We start from the raw sequence: 16078 nt of genomic DNA on the forward strand, positions 1-16078 counted from the left end.
TTCAGCTGTGCTGCTTAGCTATGATTGCATTCTTTGTTCAGGTATTCTGATGAATAAAAGAACCCAATGTATCATTGGATGAGAAAAATGATTCTTCATTTGATGTGGGATTCCTCATATTTCTTCAAGTTATGTTTATCTAACTGCATTTTAGATGTATATTGTTTATAGTGAAGCTAGTTCAGTCTGTCCTTGTGTTAAGCTGTAGAACTATATCTTTTTGAGTTGGGAATATCAATTAGCGTGAAGCTAGTTCAGTCTGTCCTTGTGTTAAGCTGTAGAACTATATCTTTTTGAGTTGGGAATATCAATTAGCCTGGACGGAAACTGCTGATTTTTCCATATCAATATGGTAACTAAAACATGGTGTAGCAACTAAATTTGAGGCAAAGATGGATTTTGTTTTGAACTACAAAATAAGGGTTTGGAAACCTACAATTCTACAAGGTCCAACGAATTAATCACCATTCAATGCCAACTAGGTGGTCTGCTAGATCAGGCTGGCTGCTCTTATGCATCCATCTGCAAATGAACATAAAGCTAAGGTAGATAAGGGGGAATGGTGGAGAATCTGGTGGTTTAACCTTGTTATCCCCTGTTTTTCTTTATTGGTTGAAATTCATGATATTGTTAAAATTCAATTTTTTTTTTCACTTATGCTCCTGAATCATCAATCATGTTGACGCAGGACAACCAGAACAAAAACTAAATAACAGAAAAATAAAGGATATGACCTAGGAGTCAACACCTAGGCCTTGCTTGGAGTCAGCACCAAGCGGGAAAACCACTAGGAGTCAGCACCTAGGAGTACAATAAGTTGCTTATAAAGGATTGCTAAACCCTAGTTCTAATTGGCTAGGAAACCCTAATTGCCTTATTACAAAAATAACCTTACTTCTAAATTAAAATACTAAAAGCCCAATAAACTAATAGGACCTAAAACATAAAAATACAATGGGCTTGCAAACATAAATAATACTAAATAATAATCTTCTTGTGTCTCCCACATCATTCTCCTCTGGTTGGAGAAAACTCAACCTCGAGTTCTAAAGTGTTGAGGGATTAGAATGCTAACAAGTAACACTTGCTTCAAATCTGGAATCACCTTAGGGAGCACAGGGAAAAGAAAAACCTTGAATTCCACCACATCAAACTCATTTGGAATAACAAAATCAATGTGTGGAATCAGTAGAATCTCTTCTTGAACCTTATGAACCATAGGAAGCACTATGGTTTTAACCTCTTCGACTTCACCAAGATGTAGATCTTCAAGGACTGTGGAGGGTTGATTAGAAGTACATTTAACAACTTCAACTTTCACATCATGTGTACCCTCTAACATAATACTCTCTTTAGGCACCATCTCTTCACCTTTTCGCTCTTCAATAGATTCATTTCCTTGCACGAATGTTAAAGCAACACTTGTTGAGGCATGTACGTCTGTGTCAACATTAGGCTTTGGTGTTGCTGGAGGATTCTCAACGACCAAGATATCATCATCAATGTTGTCTTCTATTGGGGCAGCAAGAAGTTCATTGTGATCTAGTGTCCTTGGTTTCCCAATTGAATCGGATTGAGTCTTCTTGTATTGAGCAATCTTGTCTTGAATATCTTTCATGAGCTTTATAGTTAATTCCGTTACTTCCCTGGTAGATATTTCCTTGGTAGATTGTTCAAAAGTGCGTTGAGGACATGAAATAGGATGATGATGAGAATTTATCGTATTTGCTTCAACTTGAAAAGTACCACACTGAGATTGAGATTGGGGTAAATACTTAGCTCGATAGTATGGTGACAAATACTCATCACAAAGCTTTTCTTTCATATCTTCCCACACACTGATGGCAGGTTCATAATCCATATAGCGGAAATATTCAAGCTCCTCCCAAAACTTTTGTGCATGACCTCTTAACTTCAACTTGGCATACCTAACCTTTTTGTTATCTACAAAATTTGCTTGCTCAAAGAATTGCTCCATGCCATTCATCCAGTTGACAAAATCTCGTGGATAAGTATTATCACCATCAAAATAAGGTGCTTCAGATATTACCATAGCTCACTGGGCAAAAATATTTTGCCAACTTGACTTGCTAAGTATGGCCCACTAACGAAGGGATTGTCATGGCATTAACCAAATAAAGCTTCACTGTTTGAAGTTTGAACACCAAAAGAAAAACCTAGGCATCAACGTGGATTTGGCTGTGGATTTTGCAATAGGATGACTTTTTTTTTTTTTTTTGTTTGCTGGGCTATTGGATTGAGCTAAGTTTATAATGGGCTGTGTTGGGGTCTTTATTTGGGCCAGGTAAAATTGTGTTTGAGAGGCTAATGGGTCAGGTAGAATTTTGAGAGACAAATGCGTTGGGTTTTTAAAACAAAGAGCTTGGTTACCATTACCTTATGAGGCTGTTGGTGGGATTGCGTCGGCGGTGGTAGCATTGGGCAAGTGAGGGTGATGTTGGCGCAACATCTAGAAAGGGATGGTGGTGGCGTGCGAAGCAAACTTCATAAAATAATTTGACCAGATCTGACTGTGGGCATTTGTTGGCGGTGGTGTGGTGTGACAGCAGCGATGACTTGATGAGCTCTCTCTCTTCTTTCTTTGTCTTTGTGGTTGCAAGGGATTTGGAGACTTGATTGCGGGTTTTGGATTGGAGGTTTTCGGTTGGCTTGAATATCTGGTTTTCTGTTCAGTAACGCAACTATAGGACAGTTTTCTGGTACTAAGTAGAAAAATGACAAAGATAACTTTCTAGTGGTGGAAACACGGCAGTGATGGTTTTTTTTTTTTTTTTTTTGTGATTTTTTCTAGTTCTGGATTGACTGTAGGATGCTTCAAACAGATCGATGTTTGCTCTGATACCAAATATGACACAGGACAACCAGAACGAAAACTAAACAATAGAAAAATAAAGGGATATGACTTAGGAGTCAGCACCTAGGCCTTGTTTGGAGTCAGCACTAAGCGAGGAAACCATTAGGAGTCAGCACCTAAGGTAGACCTAGAGTCAGCACCAGACCAAGAAAAGACCAAACGGCCATTTTTTTTCAATCATCAAAATATCAACTAACTCTTAAGGAGTACAATAAGTTGTTTATAAAGGATTGCTAAACTCTAGTTCTAATTGACTAGGAAACCCTAATTGTCTTATTACAAAAATAACCTTACTTCTAAATTAAAATACTAAAAGCCCAATAACTAAAAGCCCAATAAACTAATAGGACCTAAAACATAAAAATACAATGGGCTTGCAAACATAAATAATACTAAATAATAATCTTCTTGTGTCTCCCACATCACATGTTCTCTCTTTGTTTACTAAATAATAAAAAAAATAGCCCTGCTGTATGCATTTACAAAAAATTAGGCAATGTGCATGGACTGCCATGTTTCCTTCTATTTTATTCACTAATGAATAAAAAATGTTAAAGTATGTAGTGAGCAAAGATGCTTCAATATGGGTAGTTTCTCTAATGACCTTGACACTACTAAATCTGAAAATCATGGACTAGTTCAAATTAAAGAAATGAAACAAAAGGAAAAAAAAAATTTGAAAAAAAAAAAATTTGTCTAGATGAAAACTCTTGCCAAGTCTCTTTGAGGGTAACCTTTACCTGCAAATAATGCAAGTCTATGTTGTGTCTTGGTGCCAGAATCATTTAGTTTGCTTCAGTGTTGTATGTATTACGGAATGTAGCTCTCCACTAAATTAAAACTACCAAATAATGAAATCAGCAGGCAGGCGGCTCTGACTAGTAGGATTGCCAAGCTAGTCAGAAATTCCAAATCCTGAATCCAAAGACTTGACTAATTTAAGAAGACATGAGATGGAGAAATGGTTGAAATTCAACATTTAAAGAATTTATTCAACTAAAAAAGAGATTACTGTGACTATTTTTTTAATTTTTTTTTATGGTATTACTGTAAAAATATTAACATTGTTTTGCACTTTGGACCAAATACCTACCTCAATGCTTATAATGTACCGAACAGGGGACTTTATCAACAACAAGAGTACAAGACACCTAGTGCACCCAAGTGTTCATATTCTTATCACAATACTGAATTATAAGTTAATACTTAAAAAATTAAAGCATTCACAAAAGAAAACTAATTCAACTAGATGAGATTGTTCATCTTGGATTCCTTGATAATAAAGATTAATCTATGAACGTTTTCTAAAAATATACGACTATAATTCACATCTATGTTTAAGCTGTCATATTTATGCTTGGAATCATGTACTTCAATTTTGTGTCTGGAATCATATAAATGCAGGACATGTGCTTTTAATTATTTGCTGTAGCCTGGAACATCTTCCCTTTGCCATGCGTCCGCCAGATAGGTTCCCTATGAATGGTTTTTTGTTGAGACAATTGCATTTCCATTTACTGAAAAATATCATGTTCAATTGGAATTGCTTCAACTTCACATGCTTTTGATTGATTACTAGCTTCAGCTTCACATTGACTGGAAACCATTATTTGTTTATCCTGCTCTTGTGGTTGCTGTGACAAAGATGAACTGGACCAGTTTGAAAATACATTTGGGTTGTGAAGTAAGATAATTCCATGTGACAAAGATGAGGCCCTGATACTATTGTAATTATTAGGGGCTTGTTAGCCATTACATATGAATGACAGAAGCATAAAATTATTTAGTGAGAGTGGTATCAACTGATAATTCATCTTTTTTTTATTAGTGGCAGTGATTAATGAGTGTTACTAGAGCTAGAGCTAAAGATATCACACTTCCTCTTATCTCTAAAATTTAGCATGCATTGAGTTAATAACCGTGTGGGAGTTTAATTTTCTTTCCAAAAATTTAACATACGGACACTGTTTAACATTGTTTGACACTTGGAGAGCTCTGCAGTTGTTGTACTTCAACGAGCATTGCTTCTTCATTTAAAGGATGTAGAACTTCCAATGCCCCTTATGTTAATAGGAGTGCTACATTTTTACTCTCATGGCAGTAGTTGTATAGAATTTAAGTCCCTTTTTTGCTTCCATTAGTATCCCATATTTCTGCATAATCCAAGTATACATTTTCTTTAATCTCAGATTAACAATATTATACAGTAATATTTCTGAATTATAAGTTTACATTGTCAAATTGTTGACATTGCAAGACACGTCATGCTTACTATCATTGTCCTGTGAATTTAGTGGGGTCTGCCATATAATTCATTTGCATCTACCTTATACTTCTCATGGTACCCTTTAGGGCCTTTATGTATTACTCAGACAGTTTGCGCATGTTTTGTTTTTGTCTCTCTTTCAGAATGGGAAAACTTGGTTTTACCTATGTATTATAAGTCAAACTTTATTAAATTGAAAGAGATTCTAAATGAAATTAACTTTAATGGCCATCCAGCCATTTAAAGAATTGCTCAGTGCAGACCGCAGAGGCAACACTTGAGATGAAGGCAAAAGGACTTTGTGAACTACACTGGCCAAAAATGCTTTAAAATTTGTCTTGTACAGCAGTACATACACAGTAGAAGGACTTCAATTAATCTTGTTATATTTTATCATAAGGTAAAGCTTGATGCAAAATATAAATAAAAGATCAAGAGGGACCATGGACTCACCTTCAATGAAACAGAAATTATCTTTCAAGTTATTAAGTACTCTAAATTTAGTTGAATGTAATATTTTCACCATTGTCTAACAACATTGTTTACATCACATAACAAAGCCTTAACTCACTTTTGAGTCCCGCACTAGGGCATATATATATATATATATTTGAGAAGAAAGGGCATATAAATAAATAACAAAAATACTTTACGAAACAGTACATTGATGCTTACGAATGAAAATTAAAATAGAAAAAAAAAATTATTATATTTTTTTGAAATTGAATACACTTTTATTTTAGTCATTGAAATTTTAAAGGTTAATTTTTAATTCTCTGCCGTCTCTGTCTTGTTCGTCAACCGCTATAGAAGAGATAAGAAACATAGAGAGGTTTGTGAGCTATGAATCTATATTGTATCTAAAAGCTGAAGCGTAACATTTATTATTGCTACGCTTCAGTTGAGCCACATCAACGTCTATGTCATTATCTTTTTTCTTTCCAATTTTCCTATAATTATTTTTAACATTTATTTTTTTTAATATTTACACTTCTCCAATCTTTCTCACTCTCTTACCTTTTCATCTCCCCACTACTTCTTCAACATATATCTCTCTCTTAGCTTTTCATCTCCCACTACCCTTTACATTAATATCATTCTTCCTATTTCCCTTCATCTTCCTTTATTTTTGTCTCTTCTTATTCACACCCTCTTACTATAAATTTGTCACTATCTCTTTCATTCTATGCATAGTTTTTCCTCACAAAAAAAAGGTTATCTCTCTCTCTTTCTCTCTCTCTCTCTCAATTTTTTGGTAGATTTTTCTAATTTTTCTTGCATCTCTGCTTTAGGTTGATAATTTTTTATATTCTTTAAAACTCTACTTTGGGTTGATGCAATTTAGTTTTGTCTTTTAAATTTTTTTTATTTTTTTTATCCTATTGCGTTATAAAAAATTAAATATAGCATATAAAAATATAATATTATTCTATTACATAGCATGATTTGGATAATTTGGTATTTATTGTAATTTGGTATTTATTCTATTATGTCAAGTTGAATTTATTCAACTATGTGTTGGCTTTATTCCGTGCCAAATTTGCTTGTAATTCAGCATTTAGAAACCTTGTATTTAAGTGAGAATAATATAAGGGTTGTGTGTGAGAGAGTGTGAAGATTTTATCAAGAGTGTGCAACAAGAAGGTGACTCGCGACTAACTCGTGAGTGGTGACCCGTCAAAATGAAGCACACATGTGAAGCACATAGGAAGATGAAGAGTCAGGCTAGCTGGATCACTACAAGACAAAAAGTACAGTTTGGCCTAGTTTGGTAACTGGCAACTAGAATTCAGCATCTAGAAACTTTGTATTTAGGTGGGAATAATGTAAAGGTTATGTGTGAGAAAGTGTGAAGATTTGATCAAGAGTGTGCAACAAGAAGGTGACTCGCAACTGGACTCGTGACTGACTTATGAGTGGTGACTTACCAAAATGAAGCACACGTGTGAAGCATACATGAAGATGAAGTACACGTGTGAAGCATACAATCTAGCCTAGTTTGGTAACTGGCAACTGGAACTCGCAACTCATCTCAGTCGCGAGTGACTCGCCAGTGCACCCTGTTTTGCTGAAAAATGACTTTTCACATTCCATTTCATATTCTACTATAAATACCCTTATACCCATGAAATGTAGAGAGCTTTCAGAGAGAATTTTAAGAGAGAAACCCTAGAGAAAAATAAGATTGATTCATCCACAATCTTATACACTTAACTCTTCAAATTCCTTTACTCACCCTTCCCATTGTCATACCCATGAGAGGATTATAAACCAAATCCTTACCTCACCAAATTTAGAGTAATGAGAAGGTTCTTGGTGTTTGGGAAGCAGTTCAAGAGAGAACCAATTCATATTGGTTGATGCAATGGGCTAACTGCGGAATTCGGAAAGTTAGAGAAGACACGATTCGGCGTAACCTTATTTGAGCAAGAAGTTTGGAGGGCTTAGGTGCATTGGATAGATTAGACTTGGAGGGTTTATTGCTATTCATGTATCCCAACTGATTTTTTAGTGGATCATTTACCGCTTGGAGGGCGGCGAAGAAGTTTTTCGCTAAGTTTTTTTGTTTCCTCTTCGATAACACATGCCGATGTTATCTTGTGTTTGCATCTTTCGTTCCCTTACTCTTAACTTTTAATTTTTGTTGGTTGTGATTAATTAATGGCTTAGAGTAGTTTGTTAAATTGTGTATTGCTTATATTTCATATTCTGCACATATATTGTTTGAATATAAGCTTGTATTGGAAAATTTGTTTTTGGGGTCTAAACATTCACAAGTGTTTTATACACTAAGTGAGTTTTCAATTGGTATCAAAGCGGGTACACATTGTCTGATTTCTATATCCTTAGTGTGATCCTTAACCCCTAAGATGGATAGGTCTTAAGTTCTCAAGGCACCTCCCTTCTTTGATGAAAGTAATTACGCATTTTGGAAAGTGCATATGCTTGCATTTTTGTGCTCCATTGATGAGAGTGTGTGGGATGCTGTAGAAATTGGTTAGACAAGGTTGGAGGCTACCAAATCTACTTGGGATAAGGCAACTCTCGCAGCGGCTAATGCTAAAAGCAAAGCACTTAATGCTATATTTTGTGGTGTCTCACCAGATGAATTTCACAGGATTTCTCATGTGCCAATTGCCAAGAAGGCACAACAAATTTAGGAGACTACCTACAAAGGCACCAAGAAGGTGAAGGATACCAAACTTCAAATGCTTACCACTGGGTTTGAAGAATTGAAGGTGAGCAAAGATGAATCATTCGACTCATTCTGTGGAAAGTTGAATGAAGTGGTAATTGGGAAATTGAACTTGGGTGAGAAGACGGAAGACTCCAAAGTAGTAACGAAAATCCTTAGATCATTGCTAGAGAGCTTCTGAGCCAAGGTAACCACCATTGAGGAGAGCAAGGATCTTGATGAGATAAAGGTCCGAGAACTTATTAGCTCTCTTCAAACATATGAGCTCACTTTACCATCTCAAAGGAAGAGCAAATCCCTTTCTCTTAAGTTGATCAATGAGAGAATTGAAACTCAAGATTCCTCAGAAGAGGATGATGTTGAAAAAGGGGTGGCATTCCTTGCAAAGAACTTTCGCAAGTTCTTGAGGTTCAAAAAGGATGGGAAGTCCTTTGAGAAAGGAAAATTCTCCAATTTCAAGAAAGATAAGGACTTCAAAACGAAGGATTCCAAAGACTCTTCTCATTCTCAAGAAATCACTTGTTATGAGTGCAACGAGCATGGTCATTTGAAGAAAGAATGCCCTACCTATTTGAAGGAAAAGGGTAGAGCTCTTGCTACAACCATTAGTGATTCGGATAGCTCAAACTCCGATTTTGAATAAAGCTGTGATGGGGAAGGAAACTACTCTACTTTCATGGTCATTGCACTCGTAGATTTTTCGAAAGATTTAAGTACTCTAAAGGAAGAGCTTGGTGAGCATACCAAAGTGGAATCTATTGGTGTTGGAGATGAATCTGATGATGATGAAGAAGATTGCGTTTATGAAGGAACAAATAGGTTGCAAGAATCCTACAATGCACTTCTTGGAGTGAAGAATATGCAAGAGTGGCTTAGGCAGCCATTAGAAAGATGAAGAAAGCCGAAGAGGATTATAAGCATCCTCATGTGGTACAAAGAGACCAAGTGTGAAGTTAAGGGTTAAATGAAGAACTAAACAATACCTATTCCAAGATAAAGTTTCTTGAGCTTGAGCTTGTTCAAGAAAATGCCAAAGTGGAGCGCTTTTGCTTCCAAGAAACTTAATGAAGTGCTTGCCTATCAAAACCCCTCTTTGGATAGAAGTGGCTTAAGGTATACCGGAGAAGGTAGCTCAAACTCTAAAGTGTCAAAGGACATGAAGTTTGTCAAGGCTAAAGAAGCGTCCTCTCCTTTTGTTGACAATGTAAAATTTGAAAAAAAAGCCAATTGTGGTGAATCAAATGGTTTTGACGAAGTCTCCCAAGCCAATTATGACTAAGTCCAAGGCGAGAGGAAAGTCTCTTCCTAAGAGACAAAGAGGTCCACAAACGCAACACTATTGCCATAATTGTGGAATCTTAGAGCACACTAGCCCAAATTACTACAAGTTCCAAGCATTGAAGAATGCGGATCTTCAAAAGCCAAGAAGACAAGGAAAAGGCAATGGGAAACCCAAGCAACCAAAAGAGAAAGAAGGAGAACCCATTATGAGTGATGTGATGAAGATGATTGACACCATCACCTCATGTTTGGCCAACTTCACCTTAAGGTTTGAGAATAATGACTCAAGTACCCAATCCTCAAAGGATATCACCCCAAATGCAAGTGTTGTGTGGGTAAAGAAGGGTACTCATGCATAAGTATTATAACATGTCCATGCATTAATTCTTTCTTGACTTTGTTGTTTGCTTGTTTATTTTACATTCTAGCATGTTTTTAAATTTTTTTTTTCTGTTTAAAAGCTTTGGTTGTTTGTTGTTTTTTATCATTATTTTCTTTGCTTTGTGTCAAAAATTCAAAAACACATAAAAAATATAATAAAATTTTTTCTATATTACATTTATGATTGTTCCTATAGTAAATAAAAATATGATTACGAAATACATTACTCATTATTAAAATAGCTTAGATTGTAATTTTTTTTTTTAATAAAACCTCCATAAAAATAATTATCACGCGTAACACATGAGTTCGTGACTAGTTATATATAACTTTGAACTCTTTGCCTGGATTGACTTGGAATTATTGCCTTAAATAGTTTATCATATACAAATTGATATATGTAATTATTGAAGAAGCTCCCAAATGTTTGTGTGCGCAACACTTTTATTGAAGGAGCTGGAACTTTGGATATTAAAGATGTAAATCAGTGATTGTTAAAAGTAAAAAGATAGAATAGTTAAAAAAAAAAAATTACCTGAATTGCGTTTTTTCCACAACAGTATTATGTGCTAGTTGATAATTTACCACGTATATATGACAAAGCTTATGCAATTAACAAATGGTAAATTTAGAGGGTTTATGTTAGTTCAACTAGTGAAGTTTCCCTTTATTGAATAAGGAATATGGATTCAAATCCCACATATAATAAAATTATAAAAAAAAAACATTTTTTTAATGGCTAAAACTATTTTTTTTTTAATTTAAAAATTAATTGGTATATTGGACTAGTGATAAATAACTATAATCACGGAGGAAGTGAACATTATAGATTTAAGTTCAACTTTATCGTTTCTATCCGTTAAAAAAAATGCTGAATTTAATCAAGTTAGCATTATTCTAACACTACCCTATATGTGTTTAACAGTTAGTTTGTTTCTAAAAAAAAAAAAAAAAAAAAAAAAAAAAAAAAACGTTTTCTTTTTTTACTTCCTAAAATAGAGGTAGTAAAATATAAAAAAAAAAAAAAAAAATTGGATCTAGTTCCTTTCTTAAAAAAAAGAAGAAAAAAAGAAAAGAAAGAAAGATCCACTTCAATTGCAACGCATCAATTTCATAGTTTAAATTAAATATTATAAATCTAAAAGTGTATCTAGTGACACGTTATTTAAAATTTTAAACAACATGGCATTTTGTACATTGTGAAATTAAGAAAATAAAATCTCATCATTTCAAGTAAAATGGGTTTGGACTTAGATCACTTCGAAAATTTTAAAATTACTACTGGACGCAAAAAACTAAAGTTATATGCAATCACAATTGTAGCGTTAAAAATTTGGCTAACGGTCGCCTCCGACAACAGTTTACTAATAAAATGATTAAAGTCCTTCCTTTATACTGAATAGTGGGACACGATAGAAAAGGAATTATATATGACAGTCACCAAGAAAGCCACCTGGCAATACTTAACACCTCCAGGCCTAAATGTCCAAGTCATTTCTTTATCTTGTGAAGACGTTGCTTTCTTCTCAGGTGTATCTTTATCTCAAGGCCATATAGGCGATAGCCCATATATTTGTATAGAACTAGTGAAGATTTTCTTAAAGAATTAAGAAACACAATCTCAGTATTCAAGTGTGATTGAACTGAGATTAAGATCTGTTTGTGTGAAGAGAAAATTACAGTAAAGGAAAGAGTAACAGAGAAGAGAGAAAGAGAGGGAGAGAGAGAATGTGAGAAACTGAATTTTCTTACTCAATACATAATCTGAGATTACAATTCTATATTTATAATGTAATATGACTAAGATATGGAATAACAGAATTAGTCCCAACTGAACGGATCAGTTCCGTGAATTTAGAAAGATAACTAACTCCTTAACTGACTAAGATCTTCGCGCCAATACAACTGAATTCAACCCAGCTCTCAGACGACGTCGTTCCACCTTCTGGAGTTTAAATACCAAAACACATAAAACGGTGCGTTCTTGTTTTAGTGAAACGGTGCGTTTCAAAACCAACGGTCATCCCCAATTTAGTCTTCTTCAACCTTGCGACTTCAGTACAACCAAATCAGGGTTGAGAGTAAATCAACCATTTTCAATTTGTTGTATCTTCTTTGAAGTAGAAACACCATGATTGTTAACATCCCCCTTCAAACTTTTGGGGGAGGTATCCAACAGAAGTTTGCACCGTTGAAGAATAAATGAAGGAGAAGGCAATGGTTTGGTGAAAATATCAGAAAGGTTGTCTTTGCCAGAAACAAAATGCACACACAAGTCACGACGCAACACCTTCTCACGAACATAGTGGTAGTCAACTTCGATGTTCTTAGTGCGAGAATGGAAGACAGGGTTAGCAGAGAGAGCAATAGCGGAAGCATTATCACACCAAATGACAGGGACATGAGATAGAAAAATCCTCAATTCCTAGAAAAGAATTCGTAGCCAAGACATCTCTGCAGCAGTAGCGGCCAAGGCACGATATTCTGCCTCCGTGGAAGAACGAGCAACAGTGGTCTGTTTCTTGGAAGACCAAGAAATGGGAGAAGGACTAAGAAACACCAGAAGGCTTGTGGTAGAACGACGGTCAAAAAGATCTCCAGCCCAGTCTGCGTCCGAGAAGGCTGTGAGTGTCACGCCCCAAACCCGATATCCGGATTTGTGACTATGACCGGAATGCTAATATCAAGTTTAAACCTGATATTAACAAGAACCAACTTAACTTTTAACAAAAGCTTTTAGAAAAACTATTACAAGGGCTTCCCTCTTTCATATCATCTTTGTTTCTCTACTTAAATGATATAAAATTTCACTTGACATTTAGAGCATCTATACTGTACTCGAAGAATAACATAATCCACCAGGTTTTTTTCAAATTTCATACTTTCACATAATACATCTCTTAATGCTTTAAGGTATACACTTTCATTAGATCCTAAAATACACAATGCTACAAAACTAAACATCAAATACTACTTTAGGATCTATACATATAAACTAAAACCAGCTCCTTCCAAAACTTGACTAAGGCTCCCTCTGCTCCAAATTAAAAACCTGCTAACTGAAAGAGTGGAAGGGGTGAGCTACACAGCTCAGTAAAGGTAAGATATATGAGAATTCAATAAGTATGCATGTAAATTAAATCATTTCATTTTATCAACGTTCGGATAGGAGAACATCATTTCATGCATAGTATTTTATACTATTTATAATAATAGCTTATAAGCTTTTCGTAGGAAAATAGTTGTTCTCCCTTTCCTTATCAGAATAATTTTATCGAAACCTTTTAGATTGAATTTCTTTCATTTCTTACAAAGTCACCGTATATATTTTCATTACAAAATAATCATTTTAAACTTAAATAAAATAATCGGTAACTTTGTCTTAAACTGGAAGCATCTTATAGGATAATAAAACTTTTCTTCATAAACTTCTTCTCGTAAAAATATTATAACTTCCATAATCGTAAAACTTAACGTTTCATAAGAAAAACAGATATCTGATGACTTCTTAACATGAACTTGTACTTTCTTCAGAAACTTTATCTTTATAACATAACAGAACTTCAGAAACTTTTATCTTTAATGAACAGCTTTCTTTTCATCAGAAACTTCTTCTTTTCATGAGAGCTTTTAACCTTTCCCAATGCATTTAAATAAAATAATTCTCTCATGATTAATAACATAACATAGCTGTTCATAAATAACTTATTGGTTAGTCCCTAGCTGATAAGTCTGTACTTATTTGGGAGGCTTCTAGCACCACAGTACTAGGCATCCAGCATTCCCCACAATGCCAGGTATTCCCGGGATCACATCATAATACATATCTTCCAACCATGGGGGTAGGTTGGCTTCCCCCACAAGTTGGCCGTAACCAACAAGGGGCGGGTACAGCAGAGCCAGTCCCACTTATAATGGCCAATCAGATAACGTTTTCCATGGAAAGCTAGTAATTAACCCCTACTAGCAGAGTTCAGATCATCAGAGGACATAACCCGAAAACATTTCATACTTTACATCATACTGACATTTCTTATTTTGCATAATATTTCATTATAATAGCATTTACATTCTTTTCTTTAAGCATCATGTTCGTGGAATTAGTAATAGTATTAATATGCTTAAATCATATACATAGGGTTTCAGAAGCCCACGAACATATCTTTGTCTGATAATGCTTACATGCCATATCTCTAATCAAAAACATTTTAATGCATAACATACTTTAAAATAACCTCATGACTTACCAAATGCCCATATAACTTATCCCTTACCTGATAGCAGAGGAACCGAGAGCCTAAAGTCGAAGGAGCTTAGACCAGGCGATTGGTAACACCTAAACCGAAATCAAAACTTATTACTATCCATAACTTGCTCATCATAAACTTACACATTCATCTCAAAACCTATCTCTTAAAATTAAAGAAATCCTAATTCCACCTCCACGAGGTTCCCACAAACACAAAATACATTCATCAAACCACGTGGTGTACTAAATCATAGAGAAATCAAAATTCTCACATTCATATCATATTTCTAGAAGAGCCAACCTCATTTCAAAAGGGTGCTTTGAGCTTAGGGCAACAATGCATGCATAAACATAAACTCTTTTAAGCATTGTCATGTAACCATAAACACACTTAAGGAAACATACAGCATGTTCAACAAAACAGCTACGTAAATACAACCGTCGCATGGTTTAGAACTCCGCCATTGAGTACTAAACCTTGAACCGAGTTATACAAAATTACTCTATGATCCAGACATAACATATGATGAGCATAATAAATTATAGCTCAAATCATTCACCCTTACTTTAGAGTCAAATCCTCAAAGTTAGGCATACCCCTTACTGTTCATGGTTTTATTCCAGCAGCATATACTTCATTTATAAAATACAAACGGACCACCAAATCACATCCAAACCTCATACAATTTTACAGAGCATTTAAAGCATAATTTACTAAAAATCATACAATCCAGAATACTCAAATCTGTCCTGACAGAATTTCTTGTAACTTCAAAATTAAATCATTATTTTTCTACTCATCCAAATAATGTGAGACCAATTCCATAACAACCATATATGTCTTAGCTTGCATAGAAAATAACCCTAGCATCCAAATTAACTATATACAATTTAATACAGAATTTTCTTGTTGTAAACCTCAAATCTGTCACAGAGACAGCTTCAGTACATATTCTTTCTAAAATCATCAACAAATAGAAATTGGCCTTCATATCACTTAGGTATTTTTATTCCTATAATAAACATATTAAAATACCTAAATAATCATCCAATAGACCAAATATCATCAAACTTTCAAGTCACTAAAACAGAATCATAAGTTCATCTTCTAAAATCAGAACAGAGAACAAAGAAGGAAAATAAACAAAACAATTATACTATCAAAACACCCAAAAACATATGAGGTTTAATTTACTTACCCACACACTTTGAAGATGAAACCCTAGTGTTTAGGCTCTTAATTTCTTCTTAGAGAGACTAGAATTTTCAGTGAGAAAGTAAGGGAGAGATATTGCGGTGTGAGGGCAAAGGAAGAAGAGAGAAAGAAGAAAAGAGCTGGACTTCTGTTCTGGTGCAGCCAAAAAATTCAGAAAAGTGAGAAGACTTTTGGGGCACAAAAGAAGATAAGAATGTGGACAATTGGAGTGGGATACGTGGGATGCTAGGAAGAAAATATCACACCCCCTTTTTCCAACTTTTGACAATTCTTGCATTTACACTCACTTTGCTACAAAAATAATTCTTGCATATACATACATACATACATACATATATATATATATATATATCCTTACCTTTATAAAGTTATATCCATCACCCTAAAAGAGCATATATGTTCTAATTGCTTGAGAAAGTCAAGGAAAGAATTAGGTGGAGCTTGGTGATTGCATGGCCAAGACTTGGTCTTTGGGGTTTGTCATCATGCATGAAACTTTGGCATTGTGTGTGTTGAATTTCCATTAGTTACATGTGGGTGGAATTTCTACTATAATATCTCATGCATCATGCCTAATTAAAACATCAACTATGTATGTAATAACTTAAACCAAT

General features: G+C 34.6%; 1 long non-coding RNA gene across 1 annotated transcript; it reads right to left on the minus strand.

Annotated features, from left to right (window-relative positions):
* Positions 1 to 12794: 12794 nt before the first annotated feature.
* Positions 12795 to 15807, minus strand: LOC112022922 (uncharacterized). Its single transcript, XR_010632372.1, has 3 exons — positions 15448 to 15807; positions 14274 to 14335; positions 12795 to 13058 (listed from the first exon to the last, which is right to left on the minus strand). It is a non-coding gene; the product is annotated as an uncharacterized LOC112022922 (long non-coding RNA).
* Positions 15808 to 16078: the final 271 nt, after the last annotated feature.

This window comes from Quercus suber, unplaced genomic scaffold (genome assembly GCF_002906115.3).
Source record: "Quercus suber isolate HL8 unplaced genomic scaffold, Cork oak 2.0 scaffold_282, whole genome shotgun sequence".
Classification (NCBI taxonomy): domain Eukaryota; kingdom Viridiplantae; phylum Streptophyta; class Magnoliopsida; order Fagales; family Fagaceae; genus Quercus; species Quercus suber.